Source organism: Protobothrops mucrosquamatus, unplaced genomic scaffold (assembly GCF_001527695.2).
Source record: "Protobothrops mucrosquamatus isolate PMUCROS unplaced genomic scaffold, P.Mucros_1.0 scaffold8, whole genome shotgun sequence".
In the NCBI taxonomy this organism is placed as follows: domain Eukaryota; kingdom Metazoa; phylum Chordata; class Lepidosauria; order Squamata; family Viperidae; genus Protobothrops; species Protobothrops mucrosquamatus.
Window position 1 is genome coordinate 3,591,160 of NW_015386395.1, and position 14,708 is coordinate 3,605,867.

Here is a 14,708-nt window from a genome sequence, read left to right on the forward strand (position 1 = left end):
CCAGTGTGTCTGGCTTGTGATGCCTCACCCTACGGTGTGGGCGCTGTTCTTAGCCATTTGACGGCTGATGGGACTCAGGTCCCTGTGGCTTACTACTCTAGGACTTTATCTGCTGCTGAGCGCAACTATGCTCAAATTGATAGGGAGGCTTTGGCTCTGGTGGCAGGCATTAAAAAGTTCCATGACTTTATCTATGGCCACCATTTTACGGTCTTCACTGACCACAAGCCTTTGTTGGGGCTATTCACTACCTCCAAACAAACTCCTCATATCCTGTCCCCTCGTATGCTGCGTTGGTCCATCTTCCTCTCAGCTTATGACTATTCACTGGTCCATAAGCCTGGTAAGGAAATGGGTCATGCAGATGCTTTAAGTAGGCTGCCATTACCTACTGTGGAGCCTGATCCCGCTCTTGCTGTGCACATATTGTCCATTCAGGAGTTGCCTGAATGTCCCCTCAATGCTAGGGATGTGGCTGCTGAAACTGCCACTGACCACACGCTCAAACGTGTGCTGTCATGGGTCCTGTCCGGGTGGCCTGACAGGTGCGCTGCGGAGGATTTTCAACGTTTTTGGGTCAAGAGGCACGAGTTGTCCACTTTCAATGGCTGCCTCCTCTGGGGATCGAGAGTTGTGATCCCGGCCTCCTTGAGGGCTAGAATCTTGAATTCATTACATGAGGGCCACCCTGGAATTGTCAGGATGCACGCAGCCATCTGTGGTGGCCTGGCATTGACCGGGCCATCGAGTCCCAAGTCCATGGGTGTCATGCCTGCCAACAGTCCAGGCCTGAAATGCCCCAGGCCCCTGTACACAGGTGGGAGGAAACACACACTCCATGGTCTAGAATACATGTAGATTATGCTGGGCCCTTTCAGGGTCAATTCTTCCTGGTTGTTGTTGATAGCCACTCCAAGTGGCTGGAGGTCGTGCCTGTGTCTTCTACCACAGCCGCCAAGACTATTCAAGTGTTGAGAAACATTTTTGCTGCACACGGGTTGCCAGATGTTCTGGTGTCGGATAACGGTCCTCAATTTACTTCTACTGAATTTCAGGGCTTTCTTCGGACCAACATGATCCGCCACGCTGCTTCGGCTCCCTTCCATTCTTCCACCAATGGTGTGGCTGAACAGATGGTCCGCGTCGCCAAGGACGCCCTCAAGAAGCTGACTTACGGCAATTGGCATCACAGGTTGGCTGACTTTCTTCTGGCACATCGTACTACTCCGTGCACTGCCACGGGTAAGTGCCCGGCCGAACTCCGCTGGGGTCGTCGGCTCGTGACTAAATTGGACAGGCTGCATCCGGAACGTGTAGCTGCACAGGTGTCTCAGCCACACCCACCAAGGGTCCTACGTGAAGGTGATCCTGTCTGGGCCAGGAATTACGGGCCTGGCCACCTCTGGGTCCCGGCTGTGGTCTGCAAGGTCTCGGGGCCTCTGTCCTACGAGGTGTCCCTGGCAGACAGCCGCGTTCTTCGCCGCCACATTGATCAACTACGTGTGAGACGGGACGCGCCTATGGTTCCTTCTCAGTCTCCTCTGGGGGGGGAGGAGGAATGGGGAATGCATTCTGGGAATCAAACTCAACAGCCAACGATGGCTGTGGGGAGTGAAACGGGTTCTCAACACCCAAGTTACACAGGTGCTTCAAGTAGCAGTTCTTGGGAAAGGGGGTACACAGACACCCCCACACACACTCCAGCCTGGGAGTCCCACCGGTGGCAGACTAATTATCCACCCCTAACAAACAATACTCCAGACACGGAGAATTCCGGGGAGCATACTCACAACTCACAACATGCAAGAGAGCAGGCAAAACAAAGGGGGAACACGTCCCTTGCTGAAATGGCTCATAGAAGGATGTCCTCACGCATCAGGGCTAACAGGGAGGCATCCCTAGACCCTAGCACTACAGAAACGAGCCAGGAAAACCGCACTCCGTCAGGAAACATGGCAATGAGTTCAGAGGGGTTAGAAAACTCCATAGAGGGTAGGTCAACCAGGTTTAGCGATCAACAGGGCCCTGACTGCTCGAATACAGGAGACGGGCAGGAAAGTCAAACTGAAGTCACCAGTCATCCACAGGGCAACTCACCTAGTGCAAGAAGCAACAGGGAAAACAATACAGATTCCCCAGGTCCGAGAAGGTCGCTCAGGGTAAGAGGCCCTCCCAAATACCTAGCCGATTACGTAAGGTGAGCAGGTTAATAGCAATAACTGAACAAAAGGTCCAGGCTGGTTGACTGTAAGGAAACAAGGTTGGGAGCCACTGGGTCCGGTCCAAAGGAACAGTCCCACACCTTATGCACTGTGTGACATTAACTCATTATTAATTATATTACCATCACTTGGATGGCGTCCATGTGGGCGCAGTCTTATTTCATCTAGGGGGAAGGGGTGTTGTGTCCTGAGCCTGCAAAGGCAGGCTCGGGACGTTGCAAGAGTCCCAGGCATTTGCAGAAGCTGCCCGGGACCAGACTGAGTGGCGCCGGCCTTGCGCGCATGCGCAAGGCGGGAAAAGATAGTATTGTGATTGGTTGAATTTGCCCGGGGATCTGAAGGTATAAATAGAGGCCTGCGTGCCTCTGCTCGGGTTGTTCGTAGAATGGAAGCAGAGAATAAAGACTTGTTAGAAATGCTTCGTCTCAAGCGCCATTATTCTCCGGACTTAACAGTTCTTGTGAGAGACAGGGCCCATGTGGTATAAGAATGTTCTTCTTGGTTAGGCCACTGCTATTCAGAAAATGGCAGCCTGTGACCAAGTGATGGACAGGAGAACAAGGACATGATCTATCACCCATGCCCAGTGTTTCAATGGAGAACCAAGCTTGGTAATCTCCCGACTCCCTTGAGGTTCCTACTCTGATATTAAGAGAACAAACATATTTGACTGAGGACTCCCCCAGATTGAGTTGTTGCTAAATGTTAGTGCTAGCATCAGGCCTTCCATGAAACAAAACAAGACTGCCACATTAGGAGTCCTAATTTAGGATGCAGTTGCTACAGGGATGGGCAGAACAGAAGCAACAAGATGTTGAAAGCAATTTTCCCATAAACAACCCATTGCATTCAGAGGTGTCCCTTGGTGAAATTGAATTCTCAGTGTCAATACCTCCATCTTGTTCTTCTTATTGTCATCCAGCAGGAAAATCACTTTGAATAACAGCAGCTACAATATACACAACAAACATAGCATTCCCAGATCCAACAGAAATGACTGTCCTGTACCTTTTAGATGATGGTGACCCAGGCAATATCTATCTATCTATCTATCTGTCTGTCTGTCTGTCTGTCTGTCTGTCTGTCTGTCTACCTACCTACCTACCTACCTACCTACCTACCTACCTACCTATCTATCTATCTATCTATCTATCTATCTATCTATCTATCTATCTATCTATCTATCTATCTATCTATCTATCTATTATCTATCCCTCCATCCTTCAATCCCTCCATCCTGTCAATAGACTAGAGGAAAGGATATTAATAGTAAGGGATCCACCTCCCTAGTTCACACATCTCCTGATATCCCCAGACTTGCTGGCAAAACTGTTCTCCTTCTGCCTTAGAAAGCAGGCAATGGCAACCCAGACATAAATAAAAAAAAAACCTGTCTTGAGAGAAAAACAAAACAAAACAAAAAATCCCCCCAAATCCCAGGGTGCTGAGGTTGTATTATATTATCCATATTTTGGTGAGGTCCTGCTTTTTCTGGTGGCAACTGGAACAGAACAAAAATGGCAATCAGAAGTCCGCAAGTGTACATAAGAAGTGTACCCTCCCCCCTTTCTGAATATATTGGAGGAAAAGTAAAGTAAGGACAATTAAAAAAGAATTGTCCTTGCTAAATAGAAACAGATGGTGGATAAAATGATACCAGTAGTCCTTGGTTTACAACCATGAGTTTGGTGATTGTTCAAAGTTATAGTGGTATGTGATGCAAATAAAATAGCTGGAGGGCTGCTTCAAGAACAAAAAGAGGAGTAAGGAATTCCAAATGCCAATGCAAATAATGTTATTGAAGCTTTTTGGATGTTGGAATTTTTTTTTTCTCAAGGGCACAGGAAAAAGAAATAACTATGCAAATATTTATATCAGTGGTTCTCAACCTTTTTAATGCCGCGACCCCCAACCAGTCGTAAGTCGAGGACTAAACCGGTCATAAGTCGAGGACTAAACCAGTCGTAAGTCGAGGACTACCCAACCGGTTGTAAGTCGAGGACTTTCCCTGCCTGGGAGCGCCGCGCATGCGTGGTTCCGCCCCCTGCGCTGGCCGAGGCGTAGCTGGCAAGTGGCAGAGACGGAGCAGGCCGACCACCAGCTGGCCCAGCTCAAGGGAGGTAAGGCACCCGCCGGAAAAGGGAGAAAAAATGGCGGACAGCCTTGCTTGGCGACCCCCATGAAAGTCGATCGACCCCAAATGGGGTCGCGACCCATAGGTTGAGAACCGCTGATTTATATAGTACATATAACATAATTTACAAAAATAGATCACTTGCTTTGTGCATCCTAACCTGCAAAATAGAAGGTGGGACAGCATTAAGAGACTGGCATTGGGGATGCCTTATGATAGAGACAGAGGCAGTCTCAAGCTCAGCTGCCTGAGAATTAATGGACCTCATTGACTGCTAGGAACAAACTGATTGTTGGCCTTAAGGTTTGACAGCCTGAAGCTTTTTCAAGGTTGGCCTTCTAACTTTTATATACATTTGGTAAGCAACATTGTAGAGCATTGTGAGTTTATGTCAATTAACCATTTGCCTTTATCTATCATCCATCCATCCATCCATCCATCCATCCATCAAATTTAGATACAATACCATCCATCTCATTCTCAGAGATTTATCCTTTATGTTTGCTAATAAGAGGTGTCGAACAAAACCTAAAACTCTTACAATTCCTAATTTTCACGGACATACCAAATCTTTCTCCAACCCAACAAAATATTTATTCCTTCTGCTGTCAGATTTGTAATATAGAACATGAGGCAGCATCCCTCTACCAATCCAGTTCCCCTGTACTGAATTGGACTTCATCTTGCCATTTCAGATGTGGGGACCACAGAAGCACATGGATGCTGTAAATGCTCCAGAGGCACAGCTGATTCTGTCAAATACTAGACCAATATTCCCCTGCAGGGAGACCAAGCAGGGAGGGAGTAGGGATACCAGCTCACTGGGTGAGTGATTCCAATATTTCTATGTTCCCTGGGGATGGGATCTGAAGTCTTCCCTTTGTATACCCCCTGCACATTGCTCTAACAATTACCTACCTGTTTATCTGACAAACGATGGATGCTGGCTGGGGAATTCTGGGAGTTGAAGTCCAAGCATTTTAAAGCAGCCAAGATTGAATAATGCTTTAGGGACTTTGCAAATGATTCTGCAAAATTATAAGGATACACCTCTTTTTGAATAGGCTGAGAACATGTGAGTAGACTGGTCCATGCGGCATGCCAGCAACCGGGCCACACAAACAAGCAAAGCCCCATCTATGGGATGCAGGCAGCACACAAAACCACACACTCTCTGGTCCGCGGAAAAATTTTTCCCCACAGAACCCGACCCTGGTGCCCAAAAGGTTGGAAACCTCTGGAGTAGACTACATTTTATGGCTAAGGTTGTGATATAGATGTGATGTAGAGATAACATGATTACAAGAAAGAGCAAAACAACCCAATGTTGGAAGAGGAATGGATAGTTGGATAGGTCTTGCATGGGGTGAGGCTCTGTGAGTGAAATAAACTGAGCCTTTCTTTTTAAAGAGCATTTGTCTTTGTGGGGTCTTGGTTTTCTTCAAGCGTCAGAAAGGCATGGCCACCTGTGGCTCTTTTACCTTTTTCCTTCTATATAGCTTGGGGTGGGCAAAATATGCGACCTTCACACAAAAATATTTTTTCCTCCTTTATTTGGGGCAGTGTGCTCGGGAACTGAATACAGTGAAGCTTTTGTTCTCATCAGAAAGAATGTAAATAGGAATCTGCACCAGCTACATTCTGTGTAATTCATTTGGGCAATAATAGTACTATATTTCACATGGTCTGTCCCTGATTAGAACTCCACTTCTGATGATTAGGATGGGACTTGAAACAAGGTTCTCCATGACTGAAATCTCTGGCAATCAAAAATCCAAGCATAGCAGTCTTTATATAGACCAAGCATGGGGAAATTTATTTTATGTCAAAAGTAATATTCTATCAAAGTGATGGTGAACCTTTTAGAGACTTAGTGCCCGAACTGCAACCCAAACCCCACTTATTTATCATTGGATGCCGGGTGGGCGTGGCCCAGTGGGTGGGCGTGACCACTGGGTGGGATGGCTGCAGTGGTCATGGCAGACTGGGTGGGCGTGGCCAGGGTGAGCATGGCCACCTCGACGTTGCTCGTGGGGAGGGTCGCCTGTGGGGGCCGGGCAGGGTTGGGGGAGATCCAGGGGGTCTCTGGCAGGTGGGACGGCAGGCAGGAGGCTTGTCCTGCGGGGTGAGACGAGACCGGGCAAGGGGCAGGACAGGGGGGACATTGCCGCAGGGCAAAGCAAAGCAAGGCAGGGACCGGGGTGGCTGCTGCCTGACACCATCAGTCCCCGCACACAGCGAATGGATGGGGGCCAACTGTGTTCGTCAGCAACTACAGCCTGCCGGCCCCTCAACTGGCGCACTCTGAGGCTCTGCAGCCTGCTGCGAATACCGGGCCAGCCCTCCAGCAGCAGGTGGAGTAGGGGAGGGGGGATCCAGTATACTGGTTCCTTACCTCCGCCCAGCTTGTTCCACGGCCTTATAGCAACAGCATTGGGCGCGATGCACAAGGCAGCAAAGGGCCGGTTTTGGTGCAACGTGGCTGTTTGCTGCCGGCCGCAGCCATTTTCCGCCTCATGCATCACACCCAATACCTCTGCCATGAGGCTGCAGAACAAACTGGGCGGAAGTGAGGAACCGGTATACCAGTGGCAGTGGCATTGCGCAGGAGGTGGCAAATGGCTGGTTTCAGCATGGCGCAGCTGTTTGCCACCTTGCATATTGCGCCCAATGCCGCTGCAATGCAGCTTGGCTGAAAGCAGCTGTGGAGCAAGTGGGGCAGGTTCCTCCCTCACCTGCCATTCAGCTACAGCTTTGGTGGCTCTGTAGGCAGAGCTGCGAAGTTGTCTTCTCTGTCAGAGAAGAGAACTTCACAGCTCTGCTTACAGAGCCACCAAAGCAGCAGGTGAATCACCGGAGGCTCGTGGAGAGAGGGTGCTGAAGTGGGCGGTCGGGCCATTGGCAAGAGCAACACGGTTGAGCGGAAAGCGGCCTCAGAACAAGTGGGGCAGGCAAGGAAAGAAATCCTCACTCCCCCCCAGAAATTGCCTTTCTTTCCTTACCTGACTCCCAGCCCCATGCCGTTTCTCCTTTGCGATCCGCTGGTGTTGCTTGCAAGAAGAAAAGAAGGGTTTTTTTGGGGGGGGGAAGGTCAATCAATCAATTCCAACTTCTCGTGAAAGATTGCGAAGTTGGAATTGATTGATTGACCTTTTTTTCCCCCAAAAAACCTTCCTTTGTTTCCTTGCATGCTTCAGCACCCTCCCTCCAGCACTCCACCTGCTGCTTTGGTCGGCCTGCCAGCCCCCACCTCAATGCCCTGTCCACCGCTGCCTAGCATGGCCACCCCGGGGCTGCAGGGGCTGGCCTGACATAGGAAGGGCACGTGCCCCACCCTCCTGCCACCATGCAGGGTAAGGTTGCTGCGCCCGCCCCGCCCAGATGCCCTCGCTTCCCCCAAGCATTTTTTTACTAACCTGCCTTTCAGCTGCATTCCGTTTCTCTGTTCGCTTCTCAGCCTTTGCCGCGTGTTTGTGGGACTATCGGTAAAAAAAAAAGTTCCATCAGACTTTCTAACTTCTCGCGAGGTGAGGGCATCTGGGCAGGAGTGGACCATGCAACCTTACCATGCACGGCTTCGGCAGGTGTCTGGCAGGGGGAGGGAAGCAACTGGTCTACCACCATGCTAGTGCCGCCACATTACTTTTCTACCCCATGCACAGGCCCTGCCCCACCCCTCGCATGGAGCGCCTTCTTCCCACTGCTTTCCCCCACCCCCATGCGGCACCTTCTTTCCAGCTCCGGCATGTCACTTCCTCTGCCGCTGTGTAGGACTAAAAATAAAGTTCAATCAATCAATTCCAACTTTGCGAGATCTTTTTTTTCCCCGCGAGAAGTTGAAATTGATTGATTGAACCTTTTTTTTTTTTTTTGCACACGGTGGCGGAGGCCTAAAGCAAAAAGGTTTTATAAAACCCATCTTAAAAAGCCACTTGCCCGGGGAGATTTTGATGCAGGTTGCTCATGGACGGGACTTAAGGCCTTGGACTGGGGCGATGGCACATGTGCCCACAGAGAAGGCTCTGCATGCAACCTGTGGCAGGCGTGTCATAGGTTCGCCACCACGGTTCTATCATCCTTCCTAACCCTTTCTTTTCTTCCTTCCTTCTCTGACTTTATCTCACTCTTCTCTTTCTTTGTCCTTTTCTCCTTTTTCTCTCCTTTATTCCTTGTGAAGCATCTTTGCATGTGACCGTCTGAGAGTCTCATTCACTATTTTCTACTTGTGGCTTAAGGAACTGTATACTATCCTGGATAACTTGCTGGATTTTTATTTAGAAAAAGTACAGATAGTCCTTAACGTATGACCATAATTCAGCCGGCAAGAACAATCTTCCCCTTCTTTTAACTGCTCCTTGAAAGGGGGGCCTTAGTCCAGGAAAACAGTATTCAAAAATATGTTATTGCCACAGCACATGGTCCTAGGTACGTATCTAACAGGAAGCATAATAATCCATTAGTTTCCCAAGGGAAAACTGAGGCCAACATTCACATCACCACCATCTTATCCTATTTCTTCTGATGTTGTTTCTTGTTCTCTTTAGCTATGTTGGGCTTATCTGTTCTGAACTCCTTTCCTGCTGCAGTTTCTTCTGACACAGAAACTATGTGGGACTCATCAGCAGAAGAAGGGGCTCTGGTGGATCTGGTAGGCAAAATCCTTCTGTAAGAGTAGGTAAGTTAGATGTGGAGTAGCTTTTTGTAACCTGATGCTCTCCAGGTATACTGGACCACAGCTTCCATCAAATCCTGAGCTGAATTGAAATCCAGCAATGTAGATTTTTCTTTTATGCAAGAAGAATCCAAAAACTTGCTTTAGATGGATTGGTTAATAGCTAAAAGATTGTGCTCCAAATCACAAAATTTCTTAGGTGTCCAGCTGGCGGTGGGAACTTAGGCAAGGTTTCCCATTCTCAACCTCAGGTCCCATCTGTAGTATGGGCAAAATATTGTTCTGACTTGGAACAATTGTAAGAACAACACCAGGATAACATATGCATTTTGAATAGATGCTATATAAGACTGATATTCAGACTTGTCCACAAAGTTTTTGGGAAGATCTTGGACCACTCACTTTTTCTAAATCTCCCTCCTATCACGGTTGGTGTGAGAATAAGTATATGTCTGACTGAGCTTCTTGCAATGAAATTTATTCAGCAGTGTAATAAGCCAACAAATAATTCAGTAATGTAAAGGTTGTCCTTGAATTATGACCATTTGTTTAATGTTAGTTTAAAGTTATGACAGACTTGAAGAAAGTGATTTATGACCTGTCCTGGAAGTTACAATCATTGCACCACTGAGCCAAGACAAAATTAAATTAATTTTTATTTACATTTAATTTTAATCAAAAGACCCAGTAGTGATAAGATTGCTGTTCAATTAAGTATTGAATCATCATTACAATTCGGGAAGAATCTGGAATATTTCTGAGGTCTGCATCCAAGACTTGTGGCCTGCAGGCACCTCTGTGACCCCTTAAATTGCGCATCTACAATCAGGAAGCCTATATATCCTCCACTGCCAGCACAGATGGTTCTGAACCAAACAATTAAGCAGCTACTCAGGAAAAAGGACCTTCTTAGAACTTTGGAGGTCTTTGGACTAAGCAATGATTGCTAATTACTTGTATCCAGATTGATAGTTTTCTGTCCCCTTTAGTTGCTGACAGCTGTGGAGTGACATCTGTATTTTGTCCTCTGACTACACCCAAGAGGGCCCAAGTGATGCCCAAAGAATCCTTTCAACAAGAAGAGTATGAGGAGAGGTTTGTGGGAGCCGAACAGCTCCAGACTCGCCTTCAGGCTCCCAGCAGAGACAGTGCCTATGTCTGCACCCATTGTGGCAAAGGGTTCCAGTGGCCATCAGTGCTTGCTGTGCACCAGAGGACTCACACAGGTGAACAGCAGCATGGTTGTACCGAGTGTGGAAAGCGTTTTGGCCAGCGAGGGCATGTAACGGTGCACCGGAGAATCCACTCCGGAGAAAAGCCATACGGCTGCCCTCAGTGTGGGAAACAGTTTGTGGACTCTTCCCACCTCACCAAGCACCAGAGGACCCACTTGGGTCCCCCTAACCCTCACCAGTGTACTCAATGTGGACGAAGTTGTGCAAATAAACGCTCCCTGGTGCAGCATCAACGGATTCACAACAAAGAGAAAGCCTAGCCTGTGGTCCTTTTGTAGAAATGCTGGGATAGGACTATAATAGTCTCATGAGAAAGGATTTCGTCTCTCTCTTTGCAGAGGTGAAACTTGGGTCGGGGTGAAGGGCTCACCTCCCCATTCAGCAGCAGCACCTCAGGATCTGAAGAATAGCACCCACTAATTCTTCCCCTCTTTTCATCAAAATGCCATTTTGGATCTCAGAATAAAATGGCTCAGGAGCAACCAAAGATTTTTTTGGGGTGGGGGGAGGGGGAAATGGTGAAAACACAATTGTATGACCAAAGGCATGCCCTGTTTGTAGACATATCACTCAGATGTTTAAATTGACTTGGAAAAAGTGTATTGGAGCATGTAAAAATGCCTGCAAGATTTCTGAATCATTCAGAAGGCGTTTGTCAGCATCTGTTTTGATTCTCTGAAGGTTTGTTTTGAAAATTCAGATTGAACCAAATCCCCATAGAATCTCTAAATTATTCAGCCAATCCTATTATTTCCTGTTCTAGCCAGGATGAATGATGAATTAGCAAGAGGTCTGCATAGGCTGGATTAGTCTTCACTCGATTAAAGATGAGTGTGGTTATGGAGAAGGATCTTCTTGCAAAAAGAAGGAATTAAGCTTTTAGATGTTACAAATAGTTGTTCTGGCCAACTGAAAAGATTATTATGTTTACGCTTCTGAAAATGTTTAAATGTGCTGCTTTAAATAATTTCAAAATTCTTATTTGTGTCAGTGACTCTTAAGGATCTGAGGCTAGTAGTGACTTCAAACTAATTTAAAAAAGGAAAGGCTTTAAAATGTTTTGTGAGATTGAAGAAAGATTAATATTTAGAGCAGCAACCCTACTGTGCATGTTTGTTCAGTTGAAGCGAATATCCCATTTTCAAGACAATGGTACTGCAGCTTTGAAGGAGTTGCTATGTGCTCAACCCTGATTACTAAGTATTGTGGTTGTTGCCCCAAAACCTTCTAAAGCAGAGGTCCCCAACCTATGGGCCGAGGCCCACCACCAGGCTGTGGCCTCTTGGCCACCAGGCCGCATGAATAGCTGAGCAGTGCATGGGCATGTGTGCCATTGCTCACCCGCCCTCATGTCACTGTTGCCGTGTTGTGCAGGTGGTGGCAGCACCATAGTATCATGTGGTTGGAGGCCACAAACTTTGCACAGGCAGTGGGAGCACTGCACATGCAGTTGGTGGCATTGCCTTGAAGTTTGCGCAGGCGGCAGCAGCACCGCAAGAGGCAGGCCGTAGTGCAAACCTTGTGCAGGGCAGTGGTGCAATCTTCACACCGGTGGCATCACTGCGGGCTGCGGCATGAGCCTCACACGAGGCAGCGGTGTGATCCTTGCGCCGGTGGTAGCATCATTGTGAACCTGGCAGTGGCAGCACAAGCCTCACACAGGTGCCGATGTCACTGAGAGCCTCGTGCGCATGCTCGCAGCCCCATTTGTGTAGTGCGCATGCTTGTGGCCTTTGTGCGCATGTGAACAGATCAGGGCTTTTCAACCTTTTCATCCATTGTACCATTTTTAGGATATGGCAACATCCGAGTACCACCAGTCGCCTAGCAAGGTGTCAAAAACTTGATGGCCAAAAAAAAAAAAAAGAGAAAAAAGTGATAAAAGTACAGGTAGTCCTCGACTTACAACAGTTTGCTTAGTGACTTTTTGAAGTTACAATGGCACTGAAAAAAGTGCCCCCAAGCCACAGCCGAGCAAGATAGCGCCCAGTGGCGCTCTTCCTCCTGTCTAGGTTTTCATTGTTGTGAGCATTTCTGTTGAGGATTGGCACTGGGGGTGGGATGGGGGGTGTTTGGTTTTTATTTCCCCGTCTGCTGGGTGGTTGCAGCAGGTTTTGGTCATTCACATGACCCTGGGACACTGTGACCGTCATAAATATGAATCAATTGCCAAGCATCTGAATGTAAATCACAAGAGCCTGGAGATGCTGCAACATTCCAGCTGATCGGTGCTTCTTCTGGGCTCAGCAGAAGCGCCAGGATCAGCGCCCAGCTCCAGCTGGAGCCTGACGCTGATCCTGGCGCTTCCGCTGAGCCCTGACAGCCCTGCAGCTCCAGCCATCTCTCGCTCAGGCTTGTGCGGTGCTGCCACCGGTTCAGCTCATTCCCCTCCCCCGCTACTTTTCTAGGATGGTCGCGTACCACCTGCCAGGTGCCAATGTACCACAAGTGGTACCCATACCACTGGTTGAAAAGCCCTACTATAGAGGAAGCTTAGCCTATATTCAGGATGATGAATGAGTAAACACATTACGCATTAACTCCTTTTTTTAGTGTTTAGTGGATCTCAACAAGGATCCATCTGGTGGATCCCTTGGGTTTTTTGCCCTAATCTAAGAATCAAGGAGAGCCAACTGCATTTTTTTCCTATTCTTGCAGTCAATGATGGCCAAAATAATTGGTTGAACCTGTACTTCTCAAGTGATTACCTTGTTGTGGTTTTCCATGACAAGTGATTTGATAAAATATTTTTATGATTTACCAGTGAGTTATTTCCCATAAATCCCAATTCAATGAACAGTAATTACTTCCTGACTCTTTCAGGAAATACAGAAAGAATCTAAACTCAATATGACAAGTTTTGTGCGTCAGACTGAAAATGGGAGAATGGACAAGACTTAATTAAGCCTCGAGATTCTTGGGAAACCTCCAAAACTCAGTGCAATGTCATAGTCAGACCCCTTTTTCTAACCCCAATGGGGAAGATTAAAATTACTGCAAGTATAAACTCTAAACAGGCCCTGCAGAAACATTTGGCAGTTGTGCTCAGTACTGACAGGTTAGTGCAAGTAGTCTCCGATTTACAACAATTTGTTTAGTGGCCGAAGTTACAACGGCACTGAAAAAAGTGACTTATGACACTGTTGCAGCATCCCTATGATCACACGATCAAAATTTGGATGCTTGGCAATTGGTTCACTTATGATAGTAGCAGTGTCCCAGGGTCATGTGATCTCACAAACAAAGTCAATAGGGATGTCAGATTCACTTGACAACCATATTACTAATTTAACAATAGTAGTGATTCACTTAACAACTGGGGCAAGAAAGGTCGTAAAATGGGGCAAAACTCACTTAACAACTGTCTCACTTAGCAACAGAAATTTTGGGCTCAATTGTGGTTATAAGCTGAGGATTATTGTACATCAGAAGCCTCCCTAGTCTTTTGAGCACTGCTTGACTTTAAGGCCTTTAGTCCCCATCCATCCTGCTTCCACCTCAGCACAACTAAGTCAAAGCTGAGATTAGTAATGGAGACACATTTTTGCAGACTACTGCATCACTGTGCAAAAGAGTGAAGATCAGATGAATGACCAACAGGTGGAGATAATTTGTTCTATTATGCATACCAAATGGAATACAATACTGATTTTTATCTCAAAGGTATTGGAGTTAGCCACAACTTTCTAACCACCACTTCCATGGAACCTTTACACAAAAACTTTAGCCACCTGGCCCAGAAATCAAAGAACACTCTATTTTTTTTCCCACTTTCAGTGATGGTACCATACACAGCATTCATCTCATTTCCAGAAATGGATGTATACAAAATCTTTGGTAGCAAAACTATCAACATTGGGAATTGCAGCAAATCAAACCAAACTTCTTTGTATTAAATTGGAAGCATGCATGTAAGATCCTTGGAATGTGAGAATGTTTTTTAAAAAGTCAGTTGCCATTGTTGGGACTTTGCTCTGGTATGTAACTTGAGTGTAGTGTAGTGCTGATCGTAGGATCCTTACATCTTTCTGCTAAGCAAGGGTTCCCCAGCACCCGATCCATGGGCTGGCACCGGGCCATGCAAGCAAAGCCCCACCCGCACAATGCAGGCAGCACACGAAACCATGCTCCCACCAGTCTGCAGAAGAACCTCTCTCCACAGAACCAGTCCCTGGTGCCCCAAAGATTGGGGGCCACTGCTCTAACCCATCGCACAAAATGTTTAAACTGTTTTCCCAGTCTGCAATCTGAGCAATCTGGAAGCCCACCTAGGTGTAAAAAAAAAAAGCATCATCCATATCTGCCTTTTAACATTTGATGCTTGATGGGGGTCTTAACTGTAATTCCTGATATCTAGATTGAAGAAATCTTCTGCATGAAACACAGCTTGAAAACTTCATTAATCCAGCTATTCTTCAAGGCAATCACTTGGTCATAAAAGCTGA